This window comes from Podarcis vaucheri (assembly GCF_965113315.1).
Source record: "Podarcis vaucheri genome assembly, chromosome: 4".
Lineage (NCBI taxonomy): Eukaryota > Metazoa > Chordata > Lepidosauria > Squamata > Lacertidae > Podarcis > Podarcis vaucheri.
This window is the reverse complement of record NC_138762.1, coordinates 106,370,967-106,398,256: the sequence shown is the minus strand read 5'-3', so window position 1 is coordinate 106,398,256 and position 27,290 is coordinate 106,370,967. Positions and strand designations below refer to the sequence as shown.

At 42.7% G+C, this 27,290-nt stretch overlaps 1 long non-coding RNA gene across 3 annotated transcripts in view; it reads right to left on the bottom strand.

Moving 5' to 3' along the window:
• The window catches only part of LOC309531733, a 113,112-nt gene that overhangs the window by 55,358 nt on the left and 30,464 nt on the right, over positions 1-27,290 (bottom strand). The gene's annotated exons all lie outside the window — the stretch shown is intronic.

Genomic DNA, 27,290 nt, shown 5'->3' with positions numbered 1-27,290 from the left:
AGAATACAGTGGTGCCTTGGTTCTCAAACAACTTGGTACCCAAACGCTGCAAACCCGGAAGCGTTCCGGTTTGCGAACCTTTTTCGGAAGCTGAACGTGATCTGTTTTGAGCGTTACACTTCTGATTTGAGTGTTACGCTGAGGTCTGTCTGTTTTTGCTATTTATTTTGCATTTTTGTTTTTGCGACTCTTTTTTGTTTTGTTTTTGTGACTGTGGGGAACACAGTTCAGCTACTGATCGATCGATTGTGTGACTGCAGTACATTGTTTACTGCTTTCATTTTATGGATCAATGGTCTCCTTAGATAGTAAAATTCATGTTAAATTGCTGTTTTAGGGGTTGTTTTTAAAAGTCTGGAACAGATTAATCCATTTTGCATTACTTTCTATGTGAAAGCTCACCTTGGTTTTGGAATGCTTTGGTTTTGGAACAGACTTCCTGAATGGATTAAGTTTGAGAACAAGGGTACCACTGTATCAGATGCTGCATCAGTCTAGCATCCTGTTACTATAGTGGCCAACCAGATGATGTTGAAGAAGAAGAGTTTGAATTTGATATCCGCTTTATCACTATCAGAAGGAGTGTCAAAGCGGCTAACATTCTCTTTTCCCTTCCTTCCCCACAACAAACACTCTGTGAGGTGAGTGAGGCTGGGAGACTTCAGAGAAGTGTGACTGGCCCAAGGTCACCCAGCAGCTGCATATGGAGGAGCGGAGATGCGAACCCGGTTCACCAGATTGCGAGTCCACCACTCTTAACCACTACACCACACTGGCTCCCTGTAGGATGCCTGTAGGAAGCATCTGTAGGATGTAGGAACACACAAGTTAAGCCTCAGGTGTGAAAATGCTCTAGGTTGGCCTCTATACTTTAGTCTGAATTGCTTGTGAATTGTTCTGTCCATCAGTTGAAGGTGGACAGCAGTGCAAATCCCCCCTCAAAAGAAAATCTGAACCTCAGATTTGGTGTTGGATGGAGACTTAAGTGCAAATCCCAAACAACATTTGGCAAGTATGGCTTGGGAAAGGATGTTGTTGCTGCATGAAGTGCTGTCTTACTGTAGGCTAGAAGGCCCAACAGTGCAAGAAATAAGCATGCCCCACTGATATGCAGAGCACAAATGCAAGCAACAGCCAGTCAACATTCATTATAGCTCAGTCAGTAGAGCATGAGAGTAGAGAGTAGAGAGGGTCGTGGGTTTGAGCTCCATGTTGGACTAAAGATTCCTGCATTGCAGGGAGTTAGACTGGATGAATCTTGTGGTCCTTCCAATTCTACAGTTCTATTACTCTATTATTCTACCCAGTCCTAGTGGGTGTAATAACCTAGCAAGAAGTTGGCCAAGTAAGTTGAACAGTGTGCAAAAACTCACAAAGAGGGTCAGATACTTTCAGTTGTGGTCTAGTCATTCCAGTCCAAGCCCAACAATGTCAAATCTGCATATGAATTTCAACTTGACAACTTTTCACTGGAGTCTATTAAATAGGCAGCAGATGTTGCTTTAGCCATAGATCCTTTGATTTTTGGGTTCTTCTGGAAGCATTAAAATGAGTTAACAAGGCCAAAAGGTTTTTGTTGTTTATTTTCTGATACCCCACAGTTCCTGTTGTAACAGCTTAGGCCAGCTAATAAAAAAGTACAACAATTTAAAAACAAAGTGAAAACAATACCAAAATGCAATGTTTCATACAATCTGATGGTCAGTACCAAAGCAGCAACAAATGCTTAAAATGTAGATATATTGGGGAAAGGAGTGCAATTTTTGAGATGCATTGTTTCTTCCTTCTTATCATTATTGTTGGAACTTTCTATGTTGAAACCCATTAGCACCTTCCTTAAGCACTAATATATTCAGTGGTTTAGTGACCTTTTCAAATGTGACCTTTTTGGATTCCTTTCTTGAGGCTATGGGGTAAAATGATTTCACCACCTGCTTCTGGTTGCAATATGATATAATTGTATGAAGGGTCCTTGAACGGGAATAGAACAAGCTTTTGCTCTTTAGCAAATGGATTGATGCGCCTCGAAAGAGACCTGCTTAACCCCCATTGTTTCACACATGTGCTTTTTTTTCTTCTTAAGTTGACAAATGATTTTCTAATAACAACCATAAATCAATTGGGCCTTAAAATAAGGTTGTCATATAAAGATAAAAACAATTATTTCCTCGCCAAATGGTTTCCCCATCCTAGTTTTCTAACATGTGCCCTAGAGGTGAAAAGTAAAAATATTTCCCTTGTGGCTGATCTTTGAAAGAATGGGAAATTCTGTGTAAAAATTCCATTACAGTAGAGTAGATCAAGAATAAGGATGAACTAAGGGGTAGGACTGTACAATAGATGTTCTCAAGGAAACTGAACAAAAAAGCTGGTGTTAATGTTATTTATGAAAGGGAAATAAGTTCCTGTTCGTTTTAGCTTTACATACAACTGTTAACATGTATTTGCTCTTTTAATGTTTCAGTGACTTTTAAATCTATCACATTCTCATCTGATCAGATATGAGGTGCTTTGATGATTGGATGCCTTCCCACAATTTTCTAAGTGTCTTCCTGTTACTCTGGGTGTTGAAAGACATAAAACTTTATTTGCTGGAAAGGCACATCTTTAAAGACAGAAATGATTAATTGTGAACCTATTACCAACTTTGTGGGGGAAAGAAAAATGTCCGAGGATTTTATTTGTGTCTTTAACTTCAGCACTCTGGGATTTTCAAATTCACAACTATCAAATAGTGAATTAGGTGGCCCCTTGTATCATTGCAGGACTGGCTATGGTCATGGATTTCAAGCTGAAACTGTATGTGGATCGGACAGTAGTTTGTCAGATTCTCATTTTTCTAATCTCATGCTCAGTTCTCCACATTTCCACATCAGTTTATTATGAAAATTCACTGGCATTCCAGTGTAAATATCTAACACACATTTTTGTCTGTAATTTTGCCTAACACACACATGTGTATGTTTTGTGAAGCAATTTCCCCTAATATACAGTGGTGCCTCGCAAGACGAAAATAATCCGTTCTGTGATTCTCTTCGTCTAGCGGGTTTTCCGTCTTGCGAAGCAAGCCCATTGACGGATTAGCGGATTAGCGCTATTAGCGGCTTTTAGCGGCTTATCGGATCAGCTGATAAGCAGCTTAGTGGCTTAGAAAAAGGGGGGGGAGGAAAAAAAACCAATGCAGGAACTCGCAAGACATTTTCGTCTTGCGAAGCAAGCCCATAGGATATTTGTTTTGCGAAGCACCTCCAAAATGGAAAACTCTTTCGTCTAGCGAGTTTTCCGTCTTGCGAGGCATTCGTCTTGCGGGGCACCACTGTAATACACTTTCGTGCTATTTTCACTAATGTGGGTCACTTTATGCCCATTTTCCTTAATACACCCTTTAAAAAATTGTTTGGTTGGAGAACTGCATCACAAAATTCAGAGAAGTGCACATTTCAAAGGATGGCTGTGTTTCTGGGGGACAGGGGGCGGGCGGGTGGGGGGGACTCCCTGGTCCTGAATGGGGTAAGTGTGCTTCTAAAAGGCCAGGTGCGCAGCCTGGGAGTCATTTTGGACTCGCAGCTGTCCATGGAGGTGCAGGTCAGTTCTGTGTCCAGGGCGGCTGTCTACCAGCTCCACCTGGTACGCAGGCTGAGACCCTACCTGCCCATGCGCTGTCTTGCTAGAGTAGTGCATGCTCTGGTTATCTCCTGCTTGGGCTACTGCAATGTGGGGCTACCTTTGAAGGAAACTACATGTAATCCAGAATGCAACTGCCAGACTGGTGACTGGGAGCAGCCACTGGGACCATATAACACCACTCCTAAAAGATTTACGTTGGCTCCCAATAGATTTCCAAGCACAATTCAAAGTGTTGGTGCTGACCTTTAAAGTCCTAAATGGCTTTGTCCCTGTATGCCTGAAGGAGCATCTCCACTCCCATCGTTCAGCCTGGATACTGAGATCCAGTTCTGAGGGCCTTCTGGCAGTTTCCCCACTGTGAGAAGTGAGGTTACAGAGGGCCTTCTCAGTGGTAGTGCCCATCCTGTGGAGCGCCCTCTCAACAAGTGTCAAATAGATAAACAACTACACAACCTTCTCAGTGATGGTTAGATGCATAAGCAAAATTCTCTAGCAAACCATGCAGCCAGGGTTTCCCCATCCCATGATTTTGTGAACCCTACATATGATAAGCGAAGAGAATGAACTTCTTCTCCATCATACTCATCTGGAACCTAAAAAATATCCCTAATAACCTCTCTATCCTTACATGCATGAACAGTCTATTTGTAATGACACATGATTAAACAAAAGGAAGTGTCTCAGTCATAGCAGACAAGTGATATATCTGACACTAAGATGCAGAGTTAATTTTACAAGAAAGCAAAGATGTATTGCGAATCAGTGTGCAAGGACTTTTTCTACCCCTTTGCTAATGTTTTCCGAGTCAATCATTGGCACTAATGCCTCATAATGCTGCACGCTACTGCGAGTCTTCACTCAAAACTTGAAGCTGATAGATCAAGACAAGGTCAGGGTAGTGCCGCTTCTGTGTTTGCATGACTACAATCCCATCCTTCACAGAATGCCTTCCCATTGGCTCGATGTGTCACGGAGTTGATGGAAGGCAAGGAAGTCTCTTTACTTTCCTGTAGCAGAAGTTTGCCAAGATTTCTCTGAGCATGACACCATGCCTTGTTTAGAAGCCATGTGTTCTAATTTAATTCTCAGATCTGTCTGTCACAACAACAGGAGCACACGGTTCTTGGAAATGCTTTGATGCTGGTGACTCACAATGTTGTGCCTTTGAGCGCATGCACATCGAGATCTTTCTCTTGCCCTTGCCTGCCCCTACATTTTATTCAGATCTGCAATGCATGATCCTGCAAGGACTGATGATCTGTATTGCAGTCCAGAAAGACTGAAGCTATTTAGTCATCTCTGAAGATATTGTCGCCAGATTTAGCATGACAGTTCCAAAATGCACTAATCTGGACACCTCTAAATATATTGTCATCCAATTTGTCATGACCATTCCCAAGAGTGAGGAGTGGGTTTTTGTCTATGTTTAGATACTAGTGGAGGCCATTTTTAAAAAGATGGTGGACTGACCTTTCAAAACTGCATGGATTTTAACCAAATTTTGCATGGTGGTTCCTCAGATCAGGATTGTATCTATTTTCAGATGCCGTTGGATGCCATTTTGTAACAAGATGATGGACTGACCTTTCAAAACTGCACTGATTTAAACTACTGATTGCAAAATTGCATTGATTTTTTGGTTCCTTAAAATTCTCAAGCAATTCCAGATACAAGGCTGCTAGTATTCTATACTTTACTAGCAATGTGCTAGTTACTACGACAGATGGATGACAGATTTATTTATGGCAAACATCCCACAGTAGCATTTCAATAATGTAGCATTTCATAATGTAGCATTTCATTTTCAATAACAGGCGACAGGACCTGCAATAAAGGTTTTGCCCTCAGGTGAACCACTTTATCCTCCCCCCCAGAAGTGTAAATATCCACTAACTTGAGGGAAAGAAGAAGGGTACAGTCAAGGACAGCACTGAGATGTGGGCTGGTGACACCCAGCCACTGAGAGTCAAATTTCCTCTTCATCTCCATATTCATATTTCGGTTTTATTTAATAATAAGTCATGTTTGAGAAATAGGTAAAGGGTGAAGGGACCCCTGACCGTTAGGTCCAGTCGCGGACTCTGGGGTTGCGCGCTCATCTCGCTCTATAGGCCGAGGGAGCCGGCGTTTGTCCTCAAGACAGCTTCCAGGTCATGTGGCCAGCATGACTAAACCGCTTCTGGCAAACCAGAGCAGCACACGGAAACACCGTTTACCTTCCCGCCGGAGTGGTACCTATTTATCTACTTGCACTTTGACGTGCTTTTGAACTGTTAGGTTGGCAGAAGCAGGGACTGAGCAACAGGAGCTCACCTTGTTGCAGGGATTCAAACCACTGACCTTCTGATCAGCAAGCCCTAGGCTCAGTGGTTTAACCCACAGTACCACCCGCGATAAATAGGAGCATAGCTGTCAACTTTTCCCTTTTTTAAAGGGAAAATCCCTTATTCCGAATAGGATTCCTTGCAAGAAAAGGGAAAAGTTGACAGCTATGAATAGGAGCAACCTAATCAGAGAAGCTGGCTGGACCTTGACCCTTGTCCCACCAACTTTCATAATTCACCTCCCTGTGGTTGTCCTTTTACCCATCCGCCAAATGTGCATCCATGCTGGAGGATTTTACCATGGGGGCAGGGGAGGCAAGGCTGGCTTTTACAAACCTGGATGTGTTCCCCATTACCAAAAGCTAATCATGATCTCAAGGGACTGAGGGAGAGCAGGCTTGTGGAGACCCCCCCCCAAAAAAAATCTTTGATTCTGTTTCTTGGTTTTACTTGATGGTGATCAAATGCTAGGAACTAACTTTTACAGATAGATAAATAGATAGATAGACAGACAGACAGACAGATAGATAGATAGATAGATAGATAGATAGATATAAACACAGTGGTTATAATCAAATCGAGTCCCCTACCACCCCCCAGAATTTCCTTTCTTTCCATATTTTAGTTTTTCTTTAGGAAAGCCCCAATTATACAAGTGCGCAATTTCACCTTGAAAAAAGTTAGATTTGGCTTGTTCCTTCCATGTGCATCGTTTGCCCTTGGAAATGATTTCCAAAAAGATAGCCAGTCAAAAGATTAATAGAATTAAAATCTTTGTAGAATAAGCTTGTTCTTGCTGACAGCTAACTTGATTCCCCCCTTCCTTTCAAAAGACAGTAAACAGAAACAAAGCCTGCAGCAATACAAAGGAAGCGAGCACATTAAAGAGGGATTAGCTTCAGGAGGCTATGACAGATGTAAAGTGCTTTGCACACGTTGCTATGTGATGTTGAACATATGTTGTCAATTAAAAATTGCTTAAGAAATATTTAACAAGGCAAATCTTACATAGCTCTGGTTTGTAAGAATATACTGCCTTTCTCTTTCACCGCCTTTCATTTCATTTAATGCTTTATTGTGAGCAAAAGAAGAAGAAACCACCTTTTGCACCATAGTTACTACTCGAATATACTTCCCAGGGTGGTGTTTTAATTGTATGTCTTGGAATCCTAACATTAATCTGCCTCTTTAGGAAAGGATGAGGCAGCTTGCATTAAAGCACTGATTCCCATACTCCAGTGTTGTCTCTGATAATTGCCTCTCTAGGGTCTCAAAACAGGGGGGCTTCCCTGTCCTGCTGCGCCACTAAGCCTGCTGGGCAACTGCCCTGCCAAGTGGAATTTCATGCATTGTTTAAAAAACTTCCCCCGCAAATCTCAAAGTCATACACTCCCCTATGCTAGACACCCTGATATCCTTCCAGCTGAATTTAGAAAGTCTCCTTCAGAGATCTCTGTCAATCCGTAATGAAAACAGATGAAAGACAAAACAGCATCCATTTAAAAGCAAAATACAGTAATTGTTTTCTTTTCCCCCTTTTTTTTCTTGGAAGAAGAAGAAGAGGAGGAGGAGGAGTTTGGATTTGATATCACGCTTTATCAATACCCGAAGGAGTCTCAAAGCGGCTAATATTCTCCTTTCCCTTCCTCCCCCACAACAAACAGTGGGGCTGAGAGACTTCAGAGAAGTGTGACTAGCCCAAGGTCACCCAGCAGCTGCATGTGGAAGAGCGGGGAAGCGAACCCAGTTCACCAGATTACGAGTCCACCGCTCTTAACCACTGCACCACACTGGCTCTCTTGGAAATTTTATAGGTGTTTGATTGCTCACGTTGCCCTATCTTATCTCTGGTTTGCATTCAAACGAAGAGGCCTTCGTTCTGCTTTCTGTTTATAAACCCTTTTGACGTAGGCCGTATATTTCTATGTTTTGTACAGTCTTGAACACTGCTGGTGCTAAAAAGTGTAGTAATCATACTGCAGGAAAACTGAATTCTGAATCAAGGGAAATGAAAGGTGAATGTGAGAATTTAAGTGGCTAATGTATGGTGGTGATAAAATCCATTAAAAAATAAAAAAAGTTGGATGCTACCTTAATGAGCTGCCACAATCTGAATTCACTCATGTGTCAGAGCACCCTTTTAGTCACAGAAGGAAATCGGAATGTGTCTCGCCTAAGTCTGTGTGATTGGCAGGAAGGGAAAAAGGAGGGCTCAGTATTGGACAGTCATGATATAAATACCAGGGAATTTCCAACCTTCCGTTTGTGGCCTATCCAGCTCCAGCTTCCAGTTAAATTTTCTGACCAGGGATGCAGAGGTGGAGAACTTGGGATCAAGCCATCTTTAGCCACAAGTTGACCTAAGTTTTGAACTGGGGAAAGTAAGAGCAAACTTGACAATCAAGTTATGGTTGGGTCAGTTTACTGTGAATTTGTCAACCTTCAACCTTTATGCCATTATTGAAATTCCATGGCACAGGTACCGCTTGTTTCTGTCTATTGAATCTTCCAGCTGAAAATAACCCATAAAAGTCTATGGAAACTCAAAACAGGATATGGTTTCCATTCTGTAAATTTTGTTTTGTTTTGTTTTGTTTTGATAAATTGTGACACAAATTGTTAGAAGCACCAATGCACACCTACCTCTAACCTGTTTTACTAGAATAGACAGATTAATGTATTGATTGTGAGCTGGAAGCTTCCTTAAATTCCATCTCCGTGTAGACCTGTGACAAATCCATCTCGCAGAATCATTTTCCACCTACCCATAGAGTCAATCTAGCTTCTGTTTGTCACAAGTTATACTTTTTGACTTTTAGGAATGAGTTTATAATACCCCTGAAATCTTCCTACATATATAGCATGCAATCTTTTTTTTTAAAAAAAAGAAAGAATGAATGAATTGGAAACAGAATTTCCTCAACCACAACTTTTTAGAGGACACATAAGCAAATGCTACAAGCAGCAAGTCTGACATTTGGAAACTGTCCTCGACAAGCATTCCTATTCCTTCATGTGTTGCGTTTCACGTGCTTTAGGTTCAATAATGAGGCCTAAAACAGTCTCTAATTTCGAGGTGCATTTATGATTCATGAACCAATTCAGTCAGAAGATCTATATTGGGAGGAATTTGGATCTTCTTATCCACTGTCCCTGCTCCACATATTATTTGAAAGTTCTGAATAGAACTTTTGCATGTATATGTTGTATGTATAGTCTTTGCACAACTGTGAAGCCTGCAGAAACCTAAATGGGTGTACAAAACCTGTGTGTGTCAGGGATCTGTGTATGGTAGCTTTGTGTGGTCAGTGACTGAACTGCATGTAGCAGCTTTCTGACTCTGCCCATCCAGTTGATCCATAGAACTTTCTGGGCATCAAAACTGAGTCCTGCTTGAGCACCATGGTGTTCCTGAGCTGTGGCATGTTATTGAGTCCTTGATTTCTTCCACCTTCTGCCTTGCTCCTTGCTCCTGCCTCTTTGGGTCCTAAAAACTGGCTTGCCCCATGGCTTCTGATTCCTGCTCCTTGCTCACCTCAGACTTTTGCCCATGACCCAGCCCTAACAATGAGTACAGCTACATGTGCCAATGCTACATTCCAACCTATGGATGGATTCATGGAGATTTGGAGGAGAGGCAGCAGATGAGGTCTTACTTCCCCGCTCCCACATTTCACTGAACAGGTGAAAAGTGCTGCTGAGTGAGACAGAGGAAGTGGACTGGATGGAGAACGTCTGACTGCATAAATATCCAGTCGAAGAATGTTAGGGCACTACAAATTCTAGGTTTGCCAAACACAGATGTCCTTGTTCACATAATCTGTCCCGTCTACCATGATATCCTGCTTGATGAAAACTGCAGAATGTTTTGCTTTGCAAAAAGCAAACCTGAGAAAAGAAAGAAATTGACAAGATATGTTTCTTCCTCCCATTTCACATAGCATAGATTACTTCATCCACATTCTTTGTGCAGTAGAGGCTGTCATCTGAAACTAATCTTGATGGGCAGCAGGCCTTCTTTTAAATGTTTGTGATACTTTATTCTACTGAAGAATCAGAATTAGATAGTTAATAAAATGAGCACAAGAGTAATGGTGGCAGCCACAATTGCTTTGCTTAATTAGGAATTTGGTACTGTTGGAGATATATTTCTAAAGCTGGTGACCATTTTGCCATTTTGAAGCCTTGTTGAAAAGATGGTGTAGTGGTTAAGAGTGGTAGACTCATAATCTGGTGAACCGGGTTTGTGTCTCCGCTCCTCCACATGCAGCTGCTGGGTGACCTTGGGCTAGTCACACTTCTTTGAAGTCTCTCAGCCCCACTCACTTCACAGAGTGTTTGTTGTGGGGGAGGAAGGGAAAGGAGATTGTTAGCTGCTTTGAGACTCCTTTGGGTAGTGATAAAGTAGGATATGAAATCCAAATTCTCCTCCTTCTTCTTCTTGTTTGCAATCCTGTGCACCCTGACTTGGTGACAAATTCCACTGAACATGGTATTACTTACATCTGAATAAATATGTCTAAAATAATTCTGGTGCCTCAACCCCCATCTCTAAAGAAAATATCCTTATGAGTTTGTGGGTGCCAGACTCCCCTAAATTCCTGGGTCCCGTAAGTGTTAGAATCCAATCAAGGCTTGTGTGTGTTAAATGGGACGCCAAACTCCTAATCCCTGTACCCAGCTTCCCGTGTTCAGGAGATTGCCTGGGAGATGAGCCATTAAGAAAATAATGGAAATGTGATGAGCCATTGAGAACAAAGGGAAGGTGTCTCTGTCTTCACCTGAAGAGAAAGAAGTACCCAACCTGGTGCAAGGAAGAAGCTGCAGCTCAAGATATGAAAAGGGTAGTCCTAAGGGTAGACTGAAGAAATTTTGGGCCTTGACGATGTTTTTATTCCAAAGGGACTCATTTTTATGGATCCGGTCACTTCAAACTGCACAGTATTAATACCTGCAATATTATATATGTGTAAAGTAAACCCCTGAGTAAAGGGACCCCTGACCAGTCACGGATGACTCTGGGGTTGCGGCGCTCATCTCACTTTACTGGCCGAGGGAGCCGGCATACAGCTTCCGGGTCATATGGCCAGCATGACTAAGCCGCTTCTGGCGAACCAGAGCAGCACACGGAAACGCCGTTTACCTTCCCGCCGGAGCGGTACCTATTTATCTACTTACCCTTTACGTGCTTTCGAACTGCTAGGTGGGCAGGAGCAGGAGCAGGGACCGAGCAACAGGAGCCCACCCCGTCGTGGGGATTCGAACCACCGACCTTCTGAACAGCAAGTTCTAGGCTCTGTGGTTTAGACCACAGCGCCACCTAAGTCCCTTATATATGTGTACATAAGCCATATATCATAAAGACACCAGTCTTTATGCTGTGCCTTATTTCCACCCTGGGCACCTGGAACCCCTGGAATCTAGCACTGCTCAGAGATTGGCATGCAATAATATGAAAAAAGCAGCTAACAAAATCACAAGTTGCTACCAACCAGAGATCCTTGCTGCCATGCTCTTTGGACAAAGTAGATCAAGTCTCCCTGAGAGTGAAAAAGCACTCAATGACATTCCATTACTCTCAAGAGAAAATTCATAGAATTGTGGAGTTGGAAGGGACTGTGAGGGTCATCTAGTCCAACCCACTTCAAGGCAGGACTCTTTTGCCCAACATGGGGCTCAAACCCACGACCCTGACATTAAGAGTCTCATGCTTTACTGACTGAGCTATGCCACCTCAAACATCAAAAGAATTGAATGGAAAAGACATGGTTCCCCCCATATAAACACTGGTGAAGGCAGAAATCGGTGTCTGAAGGATTCAACAAGCCATTTTAAAGGGTGGCCCTAGCAGAATAGGGGAGTGCCATTTGGCGTTCCATTTGAGACACCAAAATGTCTTGGGACAGGCTTTTTAAGTTTAACACCAACTTTTCTGCTATATAGAACTGTGCATGCAAAGTGACACGAGTTTTGGAAAAATGGAAGTGATATGAACTAACAGTTTTCTTCACTGCTTCACAGTCATCAGAATCAAGTAGTGTACATATATTATTTGCTTAGATGCTGTGGCCAATATTGAATACCTTTTTTACAAGAAATAATTCCAATGAATATCCATTAATATCTACATTTAAAAACTTGTCTAAGCAATTACTTGTGTGAAACTGACCACTTAAATGCCCCAATTGTACTGTTTTCAGCATTAAAAGAAAGCCTGCTGAGGTTAATGAAAGCCTGCCATTATTTGTTATATGTTTCTGGTCTATTTTAGTCATATGGATTTGCAAGCTTGAATGCGCATGTGTTGCTAAGAAACATATTTTACACATTCTTTTCCAGGGCTAAATCCTATAAAACCACATTATATAATGTTGATTCACAGTATCTGAAGTACAGTAAATTGATTACTGCCAGTTCAAATCCAGTTATTGTGATATCCCAAGGAGAGAGGAAAAACGGAAGACAAAACTCAAATAATACCAGGACTGTATTTACTTATTCTCAGAAATTTCAGTGGGAGATACAAGGCCCAAATTAGACAGGATGAATCTTTGCATGGAACATACAGGCTTTTAAATATGCAAATTACATCAGCTGGGGTGCTAATAATTAAGAGGATTAGAGCCAGTATGAAGAGCAAATGTAACCCTTTCCTCCTTTGCTGTGGTGAAGAGGAAACACCCCCTGCCTTATTTGAAGCTTATTTGCTCTTTGTTTTGGAAATTCCCCATTCATACCAACACATGGTTTCCTTCCTATGCAAACCCTTGTTTCAGAAAAGGGGTTTTCTTTAGGACTATAAGAAAAGGATAAGGTTAACTTCCACTTACATTCTTGTTCTCATCCCATTAATTATCACTCCCTACATCTGATGGGGGACGTGGGTGGCGCTGCGGTCTAAACCACAGAGCCTAGGGCTTGCTGATCAGAAGGTTGGCGGTTCGAATCCCCGCAATGGGGTGAGCTCCCGTTGCTCAGTCCCTGCTTCTGCCAACCTAGCAGTTCGAAAGCACGTCAAAGTGCAAGTAGATAAATAGGTACCACTCCGGTGGGAAGGTAAACGGTGTTTCCGTGCGCTGCTCTGGTTCTCCAGAAGTGGCTTAATCATGCTGGCCACATGACCTGGAAAAAATGTCTGCAGACAAATGCTGGCTCCCTTGGCCAGTAAAGTGAGATGAGTGCCGCAACCCCAGAGTTGTTCACAACTGGATTTAACTGCCAGGGGTCCTTTACCTTTACCTTTTTATATCTGATGGAACTTGTATTTTTCAAATCCTGCACACATCTGGAGGGCAAATTGGGACACGACCTCCCTGCACCATCTCACGGTCACTGCCTCCCCACACCGCCACTCCCTACCATCCTGCCACTGACCGCCTTTACGCGCCACCCCGGCTGCCTCACCATGCCACTGCCCTTACGTGCCACCACTATCTCCCCCCTCCCACTGCCACACAACCTTACGGCCGAGGAGGCTGAGGCCGAGGCCGTGGTGGCAGAGCCAAAACGGGAGTTCGCCGGTTGGCATCAGAAGCTGAGGTGGCTTCTGTCAATCTGGAATGCTTGGCTCAAAACAGGGGGGTTGCGCTATATGACATAAAAGGCTGACACACATTTAAGCTCATGTCTGTTTTGGTCCTCATTTTCTAGGTTGGCTTTGAGATGCAAATGGTTTGATTTTGTATTTCTGGATAATGATACTGCAGTCCACAAAAGTGGCAGAGGTGGTCATGAAATAGTTTGCTACTGAACAGGGTTTGCAATTTTACATCAGCTGAACCAATACTGCTTGCTTTACGGCAGCTACTTCTGCTTAGGGTTGCTCCCACAATGAGTTTGAATGGGGGTCCCCTAAGTCCCTGGTTTAGCCAGGATTTATGTTGGGGGGGGGCAGAACCAACATGATTTGTCAGTTAGTTGAGTATTTCCAGTGCTTTTTTTCTGGGGGTACGCATACCCCTAAACATTTTGTGAATCTAAGTTTGGTCTCATTGAGGAGCAGTATTTCAATATGGTAGGAAAATGAAAGTATCCCTAAACATTTTTTTAGAAAAAAGCACTGAGTATTTCTATTGTTTTACTTGAACTAGGGGAGCAGCTGCCCCCTGCCCCTCCCCGGCTATGTCCATGTCCCCACATATTTCTGATTCTCCCTTTCTGTAAAGGGATGTGCATCCCACCAGATTTAAGCACTTTTGGGGCCCTTTGCGTTCACTGTGATTATTGGAGCACATGCTTAATTCTTCCCATTGAAACTAATGTGGTGTCAAAGTACTTAACTTTGGCTGGCTATTGTGTACATGCTAATTTTGCAGTGCAGCAAAAAAAAAAAAAAAAACAAAAACACGGGGGGGGGGCAGAAGTCCCAATTTGATGACTCAAAAATATTCATACCCATTGTAATGAATTCTGGCTGTAGTTGCTTAACGGCAGGATTAATGAAATATGACAATGTTAAAGACGATTCTTTATTACCAGTGGTGTCACATCAAAATATCCAACAAAACGTTTAAAGTGAGAAGCTGAGCCATCTGGAAATAAACCTGATTTAAAACAAAATGTGTTGATATTACACTGTGCTTTTTATGCTCTCATTTGGGACTGCTGGTGACAGTGGCAAAATTAACAAACAAATAAATACAGGGTTGCTCTACATAATGCCAAGCACTTGGGGCTGCTGCTATTAGTTCAACCCCATGTGAAGAATATTTATAATATAAGGTACAGTTAATATATTCCTGGGCTCATAAAGACAAAGGACTTAAAGACTTTTATAGAAAATGCCTTAGCAAGAACTAAAGAAAGCAAAACACTGGAATCCTCTTCCAATTAAAAATCAAGAACATCCTTGTACTGTAGAAAATACAATGTAATTTAACCAGTGTTAGAAACTCTGATATATAAGCTAGGTGCCAAATGGCTCCTCAAACCAGGGTTAGCGTAATCAAAACAGAATGCCTGGTTGCCATTCTTGGGCCAGATGGCTCAAAAGTCATATTTTTCAATATAACTTTTTGGTTCCTGAAATTCATTCTGATTGTGCAGATAAAATATAACAGGTAGAATTCTACAGAATGTGTTGCTCGTGTGTGAAAACAGTCAAGATCCAAGGATCCCCAGGCAACATCTCCAGATGGTGGAGAAGTTAGGCACCATCCTGGCATCTTCATTTGGTTCCAAGTGGCCGATAGCCAGATGCATAATGTGCCAGGCAAATTTCAAACACTGAACTTAATCTCCTCCCCTTAAGCATGTGGCCAAGAATGGGGGGACAGGAGGCGATACGATTCTCTCTCCACCCCACAACCACATGTTTAATTAGGGTTTAAAATCCTAATTAAACACTGCTTGAGACCCCTAAATCTGTTTGGGACTGTGATTCAGGACAGGATAGCTCCAGCTTCTCCTGGGCCACATCACAGCTACTTCAAAGCATCGGAATGAGTCCTGAATCAGATTGGGAGACTCAAGCACAGACTGTCAGCTACAGCCACAAACCATGATCAAACAATTGTTCATTTGTTTTAGTACCTTATAAGCTGCTTTTGATATTGTTTGAATAGAGAAGGAGTGAGGAAATGACCAAAATAAATAATTCATCTGTTTGTTTGTTTGTTTGTTTACAGCATTTCATTACAGTTGGATGGCCATCTGTCATGGATGCTTTATCTGAGATTTTTGCATTGCAGGGGGCTGGCGTAGATGACCCTTGGGATCCCTTCCAACCATAGCTGTCAACGTTTCCCTTTTTTAAAGGGAAATTCCCTTATTCCGGATAGGATTCCTCGCAAGAAAAGGGAAAAGTTGACAGCTATGCTTCCAACTCTACGGTTCTATGATTTTAGCCAAAAAGGCTCCCGCAATAGTTTACATAAAATCAAAACAAGTCACTCCCTACCCACAGGTTTACAGTCTAAAACAAACAACACAAGGGAAAGGGGACATGGAGAGAAGAAGAAAAACAATGTCAAAACTCAGGCACCAGCTGGCACAGTTCAGAGCCAGGACATGCCTGGCGGATCTGGACCTCCAGCTCAGCCAATTTCACGAGCTCTGCTCCCCCTCTCTCCAGCTGATGGAATGGCTGCCCCCAGAGGACAGCTGAGAGAGGGGATTATGTTCTAAGGAGAGCTCTGGCAATTCCCTGTCACCTTCTCAACATCACTACAGGAGTGGTGTTGGAGGCAGTTGGAGGATGGAGGGCAGCTAACGGGTTGAGGTTGAATCCTGACAAGACAGAAGTACTGTTTTGGGGGGACAGGGGGTGGGTGTGGAGGACTCCCTGGTCCTGAATGGGGTAACTGTGCCCCTGAAGGACCAGGTGCGCAGCCTGGGAGTCATTTTGGACTCACAGCTGTGCATGGAGGTGCAAGTCAATGCTGTATCCAGGGCAGCTCTCTACCAGCTCCATCTGGTACGCAGGATGAGACGCTACCTGCCCGCAGACTGTCTCGCCAGAGTGGTACATGCTTCTAGTTATCTCTCGCTTGGAATACTGCAATGCGCTCTATGTGGGGCTACCTTTGAAGGTGACCTGGAAACTGCAATTAATCTGGGAGTGGCCGCTGAGACCACATAACACCGGTCTTGAAAGACCTACATTGGCTCCCAGTACGTTTCCGAGCACAATTCAAAGTGTTGGTGCTGACCTTTAAAGCCCTAAATGGCCTCGGTCCAGTATACCTGAAGGAGCGTCTCCACCCCCATCGTTCTGCCCGGACACTGAGGTCCAGTGCCGAGGGCCTTCTGGCGGTTCCCTCTCTGTGAGAAGCCAAGTTACAGGGAACCAGGCAGAGAGCCTTCTCGGTAGTGGCGCCCTCCCTGTGGAACGCCCTCCCACCAGGTGTCAAAGAAATTAACAACTATCTGACGTTTAGAAGACATCGGAAAGCAGCCCTGTTTAGGGAAGCTTTTAATATCTGATGAATTATTGTATTTTAATGTTTTGTTGGAAGCCGCCCAGAGTGGCTGGGGAAAGCCAGCCAGATGGGAGGGGTATAAATGATTTATTATTATTATTATTATTATTATTATTATTATTATTATTATTATTGCAAAGTTAACTGAGGGGCATCACATTCATTTGAATCAGGGCTCGCCCTACCATTAGGCATTGTGAGTTGGCCACTTCAGCCAGCAGGCTGTCATGTGTGGACAGCAAAATGTTAGTTATTTTGCCATTGTTCCATTGTTACTACCTGGTGGTGTGTTTGTGGGAAGTTCTGTGCCAGGTGCCAGAATAGGTTGACAGGTCTCAGGCACCCTTTGACTTGCAAGCCAAACATCTTTGGCAGACCCTGATTTCAATGCAGTATTTTCCTGGCAAACAACAATATCATACAGTATGTCTCAACAAATGCTAAGATATGTCACTTTAAAAACCCCCTCCATTTTAACAACTAACAACACACTCCTGTGTATGTTGATTCCAAAGTAAACCTCTCTGAACCAAATGGGATTTGCTCCCTGGTAAGTGTGTTTAGAATTGCAGCTTAAGAGGCAACCAAAATTAATCAAGAAAGCAAATATTTTGATCAGGAAAGTGTTCATAAAATAACCCACAACACTTTCTAATGATTTTTATTTTCAGCTTGAAAAGGTAGAAGCTGGCATCTTGCGTTTTTGCAAAACAAAACACAGCCTTAATCTGTGCCAATGATGAAAAAGAAAGGTACCTGATACCATATTGAGAAATGTTCTGTCATCCAACAGATTATGTGTCCGTTAAATATTCAGTGTGTTACCTGTATTGACTTGGGCGGGGGGGGGGGGGAGAAGGGTGGATTCTCATTTCTCCACTTGTTGTTAAAGATTGATATGCAGTTATCACAGCTCTTTTTAAAAAGGAAAACACGATCAGTGAATAGCAACAACACAGAAACTGACATTAACAGCTGTCTCTGAGCTTTTAACGTAATGACAACTGTCATTAAAACCACATTTTCATTAAAATCTAAAATACTACCTAAAAATAAAAATTGTTTCTGCCACATGGAACTTAGAAATAGGCAACAGCAGTAGTTAGTGAATTAGAAGAAAACTTCGGTAAGGCTAAAACAGCTTTCTTTCCTGCCACTCTGATCTTCATGGGGGAAGGTTATATCTCAGTTTACAGTGGTACCTCGTGTTGCGTAACCTCCAGGTTACGGAATCTTCGGGTTACGGCCGCGGCAAACCCAGAAGTGTATACATCCGGGTTTCGCAGCTTGCGAATGCGCTTAAGCACTCTGTGTACCGTGCACAGAAGCGACACCTCTAGTTACAGATTTTTCGGGGTGCACACGGCACCCCAAAATGCTACCCTTGAAATACAGCATGCATCGGCTTTCCCAATTTATCCTCCCAACAACCCTGTGAGGGGGGCAGAAATTTGAATCCAGGTCTCCTCAATCCACATTGATCATTCTATCCACTAGTGCAAACAAGCTCTGGATTTACATACCCCCTGGGCTTCTGAAGTCAAAAATATTGCTAATATCAGTAATCCAGTGGCTATTCCAGTCCCAGATCTTGTGACATTTGCCAAGTAAATGCACAACTTTGCTGCATGGACTCTGTTCACAAGCTCTGGAATCCAAGGAGGACACCTAGTGAAGAGGCAGGCGATACCCACAACACAGCTTGACTAATAACCTGCACTGATGTTTTCCCTGGGTTTCAGGTACAGCCTGTGGGAATGGAGCCAGGGATCCCATAATAGTTGGTGTTAATGGCCATAGGTATGGGGGGGTGGAGGTTATTGATACAATTCACAGAGTTCATAGAATCATAGAATTGTTTCCTACAAGGATGGCAAATCCCATGCTTGCTAGCTGGCACATGCACTAAGAAATGGGGGCAGGGGCAAGAACCAGGGAAGCCTACAAAGTACCTCATAAAACCCAAACCCAAACCCAATGCTTGGAATGGTTTGTAGTCACACTGCCGGATTTACGTACAGTCATACCTTGGGTTGAATGTGCGTCGGGGGAGCGCGTTCGAGTTGCGCTCTGCGGCAACCCGGAAGTAACAGAGCGCATTACTTCCGGGTTTCGCTGCTTGCACATGCGCAGATGCTCAAAATGACATCACGTGCATGCGCAGAAGTGGCGAAAAGCGACACGCGCGTGCGCAGACGTGCCATCGCTGGTTACGTTTGCTTCTAGATGCGAACGGGGCTCCGAAACAGATCCCATTCGCATCTAAAGGTACCACTGTATAAGCTAAACAACCTATAGCTTAGGTCCTACTCTCTTGGGGGCCCCCCAAAATTAAAGAAAAAAACCCTGGATGTACATTTCCAAAATATAAGATATAAAAACCCCTACATACAGCAACAGTGTTTTGTATTGTGTAGGCTCCTATGATGTAAGTAATCGGCCCTGCCTGCTAGCCTGCTCCCTAAAATATCACTGGTTTCCTCATTTCTATATATAGGGTGAAGACAGGAGTGCCTGGTGTGCTCTGGTCCATGGGGTCACAAAGAGTCGGACATGACTAAACGGCTAAACAACAACAACAATATATAGGGTGCCTACATTCTGCATGTGCAAATGGCTTTAGATACCTACTAGGTCCATAAATGACCATATAGCATATATTCAACACAAAAAACAGTGAAAATTTGTTGTTGACAAAGGACAACTCGACATATAAAGGGCCCCATTACCTTCAGTAGCTTAGGGCCTCATCAAACCTAAATCTGGCCCTGTTTCAAAACATGCAGTCTAATCTACATGTCTACAGTCTGATCTGAGAATGTTCCATTAGATGCCAACCATGGAGATCCTTTCCAAATTGTGGAGCAAACTGCACTCCATGCCCATAATATACTGGAGGGCACTTAAACCCACCATAAGCATCCATATCTAGTGAGTGTTCTTTGTAACCATCTTGAACATTTATAATCCTTATTCATTCCACAAATTTGGATATTTCTCTCTTTTCAAAGTATCTGCAGGAAAACTTTGTGGACCAATTAGAAGTCTTGTCTCTTGACTATAAGATCACACCAGGATTTCAGGAAAATTAAAGCTGTCAAAAATGTACACAATTAAAATTTGTAAAATTAATGGACTGCGAAGAGTAAAGGGTTTGCAGTAGGCAGACCAGATGATCTGGTCAACAGGAGATGCTATTAAAGTGATCATGATAAATGGTGACAGGTAGAGATTTTCTAGGCTGAAATTCTTATCTATTGGAAATACCAAGGGCAGCCTTGAAAGAGCTTTGTAGCTGAAAAGTGATATGATTTAAATTCCCTGCTGGTTTATAGCCAACAATCTGAAGGGAAAGTGAACTACCTCTATTGGTGAATCAGTGAAGCATCATGGATTTTGTGGTTTGGAACAAGAGCTGAACCTGGGATTTAGCTTAGTGAGCTACCCAGGACTGTGGCTGCTTGGACCTCAATGTCTCCTTCAGGCTCTCGTACTATTTGGACCACATCTGTGAGGCTGAGAAGGGGGTCCAGTCATCTGGCAGCCCAGGACTTCCATCCACACTGTCCAGGCTTATGCTCAAGAGAGAGATTAAGTCCTCTTCTAAACACCATAGAAATGGAATTTCAGTCACAGAACAGGAAGAAGTAATATTAGTCCTAATAATTGGAAAGTAATACAAAACCTGTGGACCAGTCAAACTTGTTTAAATACCAGAATCCTGTTGTACTGCCCTTGCCAGGTCAATAGAACATCATCTTTTGCCTATTTCACCTCCAGTCCTAGGATAAGTTCCCAATTTCAGAACTGCTGTCTAGTACTGCTGTCTAGTAATAGACAGCAGGGCTCTGGGAGTGAGACAGTGGCAAAGTCTGAAGTGCAGGAGCTCTTGGTCACATCTCTAAAGAGAGTCCATGGTCTGCCCTCAAAAATCCAGCAATGCTGGCAGATGTATGGATCCATTATATGAATATATATCAAGTTGTGTGTCCATAGCAGTGACCAGAGGAGGAATGACTGCTGAGAAGAGCACAGAGAGAAGAAACACCATAGTGTACCTGCAGCAGGGAAAAACAAACAGGCACCTTAATCTGCCCCTGCTGCAACAAAACATGTCTCTATAGCCACAGCAGGTGCTGCAACCTTCCAACAGTTTGACCTCACCTCTATTGTCTCCCGAGACAGATATTTGCCAACTAGATCCCAAATTGAAGAATACATAGGAGAATACTCATTTCATTTGTATCAGCTGACAGTCAGTCATAGAATAATGCGTTGGCAAAGGGTGGCCAAGTGGCGAGCATGTTGTTAAATCAGAGGCATCCTGTTCCTTCCCTCCAGCCCAGGCTTGCAACATTGTCAAGTACCAACGCAGCAGCAGATGGTGTCACCATTCCTACTGGAAAAATAGTACTGGAGCTAGCGTACTTGGCCCCATGTTCCAGCTCCACTGCACCACTAAGCCATCTTCAGAGTGTGAGGACTGTGGGATTATCCATTGTGTTTGAGTAGGGATTAGCAAGACTGGCAGAAATGGCCAAAACGCAGCTGTTGCTCAGTGTCTCCTTTATCTAGATCAGCCCTGGCTGGTGTAAGGCCACGGATAACTGCAACCCGCCAAGAGGCTTGAATTAGAAGAAACAAAACAATGAAGACCTTGTCTCTTTTTTCTAGTTTGACTCTTGAAGACTTATTGCTTTATGCAGAAGAATGTTAGCACAAATATATGACAAATTAATTAGCATGTGCCTACGATTCATTTATCTTTTATGGCTGGAGATCTGTTTTGGCAGAAGAAGCTCACCAGGGGCCGCACACTAAACAACACATTTACCCTAAAATTAAGAGTTATTTCCCAATTAGGCTATACCAACTGCCCAAAGCTACTGCAGGACACTAAGAGGAAGCGCTTCAGCTACCTGTTAATGTATCCTGGATTTACTTTTGATTTATATGAATTCACTTTTGCTTGTATTAAACTACTTCTAAGAATGCAATTAATTGTCAAATATATCCTTATTTTGGACAGTCAAAATTAGATGCCGCTGCAACAAGTTCAGCAAATGAATGGCTCTAATTATGCTGGAGCCTACACCAGTGTGTAGACTGGGAGCAGTTTATGATTCTTTATGTCTCGAAAAGAATGGGACAATACCATGCAAATAGTGTGCCATTTTTAAATATACAGTGGTGCCCCGCAAGACGAATGCCTCGCAAGACGGAAAACTCGCTAGACGAAAGAGTTTTCCGTTTTGGAGGTGCTTCGCAAAACGAATCTCCTATGGGCTTGTTTTGCAAGACGAAAATGTCTTGCGAGTTCCTGCGGGGTTTTTTCCTCCCCCCCTTTTTTCTAAGCCGCTAAGCCGCTTATCAGCTGATCCGATAAGCCGATAAGCCGCTAAAAGCCGCTAATAGCACTAATCCGTCAATGGGCTTGCTTCGCAAGACGAAAAAACCGCTAGACGAAGAGAATCACAGAACGGATTCTTTTCGTCTTGTGAGGCACCACTGTATATGTTTCCGTATTTCCTCATTAAAAATATATTGCCCCCCCAGTTATACAGCAGCAGAATTTCTGAGGTCACAAACATTCATTCAGATGAAGGTGCATTGCCACTTATGATTATTATTAATTATATTTTTATCCCATACTCTCTCCCAAGGCCTCGTACACCAAACCAGCCCTTGAGATAGTCATTGTTCCAATGCCATTCAGTGAGCGTTATGGCTGAGTAGAGGTTTGAACCTTGGCCTCCCAAGCATAGCTGTCAACCTTCCCTTTTTTTGCGGGAAATTCCCTTATTCCAGCGCCGTTTCCCACTGCTTCCCGCTGCTATCCCAGATTGTTAGATATCCCATAGACTGTCCCTGGGACAGGTGAGGCTGCTGATCTCTTATTTTCGAGGCTGCTGATCCCTTATTTTCAAATCTGAAAGTTGACAGCTATGCTCCTGTCCAACTCTGATGTGCACACAGGGTTTCCTATTGAGTAGAAAATGCATCTACAGTGGTACCTCGGGTTACAAACACCTCGGGTTACAGACTCCGCTAACCCGGAGGTAGTACCTCAGGTTAAGAACTTTACCTCAGGATGAGATCAGAAATCGTGTGACGGCAGCGTGAGGCCCCATTAGCTAAAGTGGTGCTTCAGGTTAAGAACAGACCTCCAGAACGAATTAAGTTCTTAACCGGAGGTACCACTGTATTAAAAGAAGACCAAGATGTGTCAGAGGGCTGCACTGCTGTCTGTTTCCATCTGCTGGTTTGTTGGTTTTATTACTGCCAATATGAGATATCTGTTTTGTATTTTTGGATTTGAATGAATGCTTTTGGAGAATGGCTTTTTGGGCTTTTACCTGTGTATCAGGGCACCTGCCAGATAAAGTTAAGCCCCACTGCTTTCAGTGGAAAAGGTAAGCATGTGCTTATCTTGAAATATACTTGGTTGAATCTTGTTTGCAGATTGCCTCAAGTTACGGGAAAGGTCAGATGGAAATGTATGTAATAAATATACAGCATATTAGTCAGAACAAAAAAATTGCAGGTGTTGAGTCAGCGTCAGGCCATTCTCTATTTATTTCTGACACAAATCAAAATGGAGGCACTGGACATGTAGCTAGTACATTAATAACTAATCTGTTGTTAATTTCTACATATATACACCATTACAGAACATTCAAAGTCACTGTACATTTTTAATTAAAAATAATTATAATTAAAAATGGAACTGCACTCAGATTGTAGCATAGACTGAACTTATGAACTCTGACAAGTTGGAAAAAAATGGGGAACAAAGAGCTAGGACTTGGGAATTTGTGGGGCTGGCTCAGTCTGGGTCTTGGGGACCTAGCCTTGGGGTCTTCACTGTGGTGCCCCTGGGTGCAATGGTACTCTGGAGGACTCTGGGTATGCCACCAGAATAGGTGCTGCCCATGACATTCTCTTCCATTTTCACTTGTGCCCACGAGTCCCAAAGAGTTGGCAACACTGATCTAGCATATAATCTTTTTCTTCATCTGCATCCCCAAATTTCTACCTCGCCATTGGAGCTTTGATAGTGGAATGGTTTGTTCCTAGTATGAGTTACCTCCATTTTAACAACTGCAGACTCTCCAAGTGTCCCAAATTTCCAGGGACGTTCCTGATTTAGAGAAGCCATCCTGGTTTCTGATTTGATCCTGGAATGTCCCGCTTTATCTTAGGACGTCCCTATTTTTATCAGAGAAATGGTGGAGGGTATGGAGTTATCTGACCCCGAGTCATCTGAAGGCAATCCTGTATAGTGAAGGGGTTTTTTATGTTTAATGTTTTATTATGCTTTTATATGTGTTGGTAGCTGCTCAGAGTGACTGGGGCAACCCAGTAAGATGTGTGGGGTATAAATAGCAAAATTATCATTATGGAATGGGATGTTCCTATTTTCATCGGAGAAAAGTTGGAGGGTATGCAGCTGTCAAGAGAAACAGAAACAGAACAGCTCTGGGACATATATATATATATATATATTTCTGTCCCTAATCTCTGCCTGTTAAAGATCAATGCACATTGAGCCAAGGACTATGTGCAACACGCTGTTCAGCAAGCATATTTGAGGCACTGAGAACTTTGTATATCTTACAGTTAAGCAAAATTTGCATGCTTTCATTTGTGTTTATGTTTAAATTTGCCACATTTGAGAGGGCTATCTGAGTTGTCTTAATTCAACACAAAATCACAATGGTAGTGATGATATGGTAACAGGTTAAATTCACCTTTTAATAAGCACTTTCATAAAAAACACTGTGTTCATTCTTTAATGTTTGCCGTGGTGCATCTACTATATGGCTGTTGTCAGTTCCTACCAAAATTATAGTGTAATGTCATAGTTAATGGCACAGAGAAGACACTTTTAAATCAATGCTATATTATTTAGTTGGAGGCCACCTACAGATTCAGGTTGTCCCTATTTACCAAGGACAGGCCTGGTTTTCTGCGAGGACGGATGAGCCTGTCATTTTCAGTTTCTCACCCCCCCCCCAACTTTGGTTTACATTTCTGTATCAGTTTGTGGTTTTTATTAGTGTATGTCTCTCACAATGTACACATTTTAAAAGGCAATTCCTCCTAATATAATGTATTTTTGTATGTAATTCTTACTATTATTAGGGTACAGTGCTATGAGTAAAATGTGCACAGATGGCCTCATTTCATGCACTCAAGTCTTTCCCCAATATAAGCATTTTGTTTTGGTTCACAGGAAGTGTGAATTAGGTAGATCCATATTAAAATGTGAGCCAAACCAAATTCTCCCTCATTCCTACTGTTTTTGATACTCATCCCTGAAAAAGCACCACCATATATATATCCTATTTTGATTTTACTGCAAATAGGAAACAGCATTACCAGGATAGATTATTTGTCTGTTTTGACTGGCAGCAGATATCCAGAGCTTCAGGCAAGAAGGCCTTTTGCATCAACTGATCCTTTTAACAGGAGATGCCAAAGATTGTGCTTGCCACCTTCGCATGAAAAGCGGATGTTTTACCTCTGAGCCATGACTCCTTTCTTTTGAAAAGCCAACTGCTTAAAAAAAGTTGCCATTCTTCCGGTTTTAAGGCCCCTGAACCTTGCTCTACAGAAATTCAGTTTCTGAATATGAGGAGGTGCATGCATGTAAATTCATATGCACACAACTAATGCACCATATAGCGTACATTCTATTCTTTCATATCCTGGTCTGAAGCTCAACATCAAAAAAACAAATATCATGGCCACTGGTCCCATCACCTCCTGGCAAATAGAAGGGGAAGAAATGGAAGCTCCATGATCAGTGCAGATGGTGACAGCAGCCACGAAATTAAAAGATGCCTGCTTCTTGGAAGACAAGCAATGACAAACCTAGACAGCATCTTAAAAAGCAGAGACATCATCTTGCCGACAAAGGTCCGTATAGTTAAAGCTATGATTTTCCCAGTAGTGATGTATGGAAGTGAGAGCTGGACCATAAAGAAGGCTGATCACTGAAGAATTGATGCTTTTGAATTATGATGCTGGAGGAGACTCTTGAGAGTCCCGTGGACTGCAAGAAGATCAAACGTATCCATTCTGAAGGAAATCAGCCCTGAGTGCTCACTGGAAGGACAGATCCTGAAGTTGAGGCTCCAGTACTTTGGCCACCTCATGAGAAGAGAAGACTCCCTGGAAAAGACCCTGATGTTGGGAAAGATTGAGGGCACAAGGGGAAGGGGACGACAGAGGACGAGATGGCTGGACAGTGTTCTCGAAGCTACCAGCATGAGTTTGACCAAACTGTGGGAGGCAGTGGAAGACAGGAGTGCCTGGCGTGCTCTGGTCCATGGGGTCACGAAGATTTGGACACAACTGAATGACTAAACAACAACAAAAACAACAGCTAGTGAGGCTGAATTTAACCTGCCAAATGATGCTTGTCAAATAGGCTATAGTTACCTGGCAGAGGATAACTTTCATCTTTGAAGTGCTGGAAATCTAGGAAGCATGTTGGAAGGTACTGTATGTAAGCAAGGTGTGATCGCCACATAGTCAGTAAGCATAATCCAAAATGCTTGTTGGCTCTTGCTTTGCGAACGGAGGTGGAAAATAGATCAAAGAGTAGCTGGAGTAAACTAGGGTCATTTTTATTAATAATCAGATCTGCCTGGGATGTGCAGGGAATCTGCTCTTCTAAAAACTTACAAAGTGTGATATCCTGGGCAAACCACCCTTAAAACGTCAAAGAAGAAAAGTGCTGCTAGAATTACTCTTCCTGGTTTCTTGTTTACTTTTGGCTGGTGAATGAAAGGATGGAGAAGGAGTTTGGGTGCTCATCACTGGGCTTAACATGATTTTTTTCACCAGCTGAAGGATGATGTTCTCCAGTTGGGCATGACCTAGATGGCTAGTCTGACTAGGTCAACTCAGGCTGGATCTATACTCACTCTTTAAACATCCTTAGAACAATGTTTTTGATATCATTCTAAAACGTAAAGGCATTTGGTTTCTCTTTTGCTTCCTTTCCTACAATGCCTACCCACTTATTTGACAGGGAGAGAGCTCTGCAGCGCCATCTGGTCTGGTGTCACTTTTTAATAACGCATTAAGAATGTTTTAAAAGAATGTCACATGGCTGTGATTATCATAACCCTTTTAAAAACTCATTTTTTAGAGTTTAAAAGCACAAGTGTAGATTAAGAAGAAGAAGAGGAGGAGTTTGGATTTGATATCCCGCTTTATCACTACCCGAAGGAGTCTCAAAGCGGCTAACATTCTCCTTTCTCTTCTTCCCCACAACAAACACTCTGTGAGTTGAGTGGGGCTGAGAGACTTCAAAGAAGTGTGACTGGCCCAAGGTCACCCAGCAGCTGCATGTGGAAGAGCGGGGAAGCTAACCCAGTTCACCAGATTACGAGTCCACCGCTCTTAA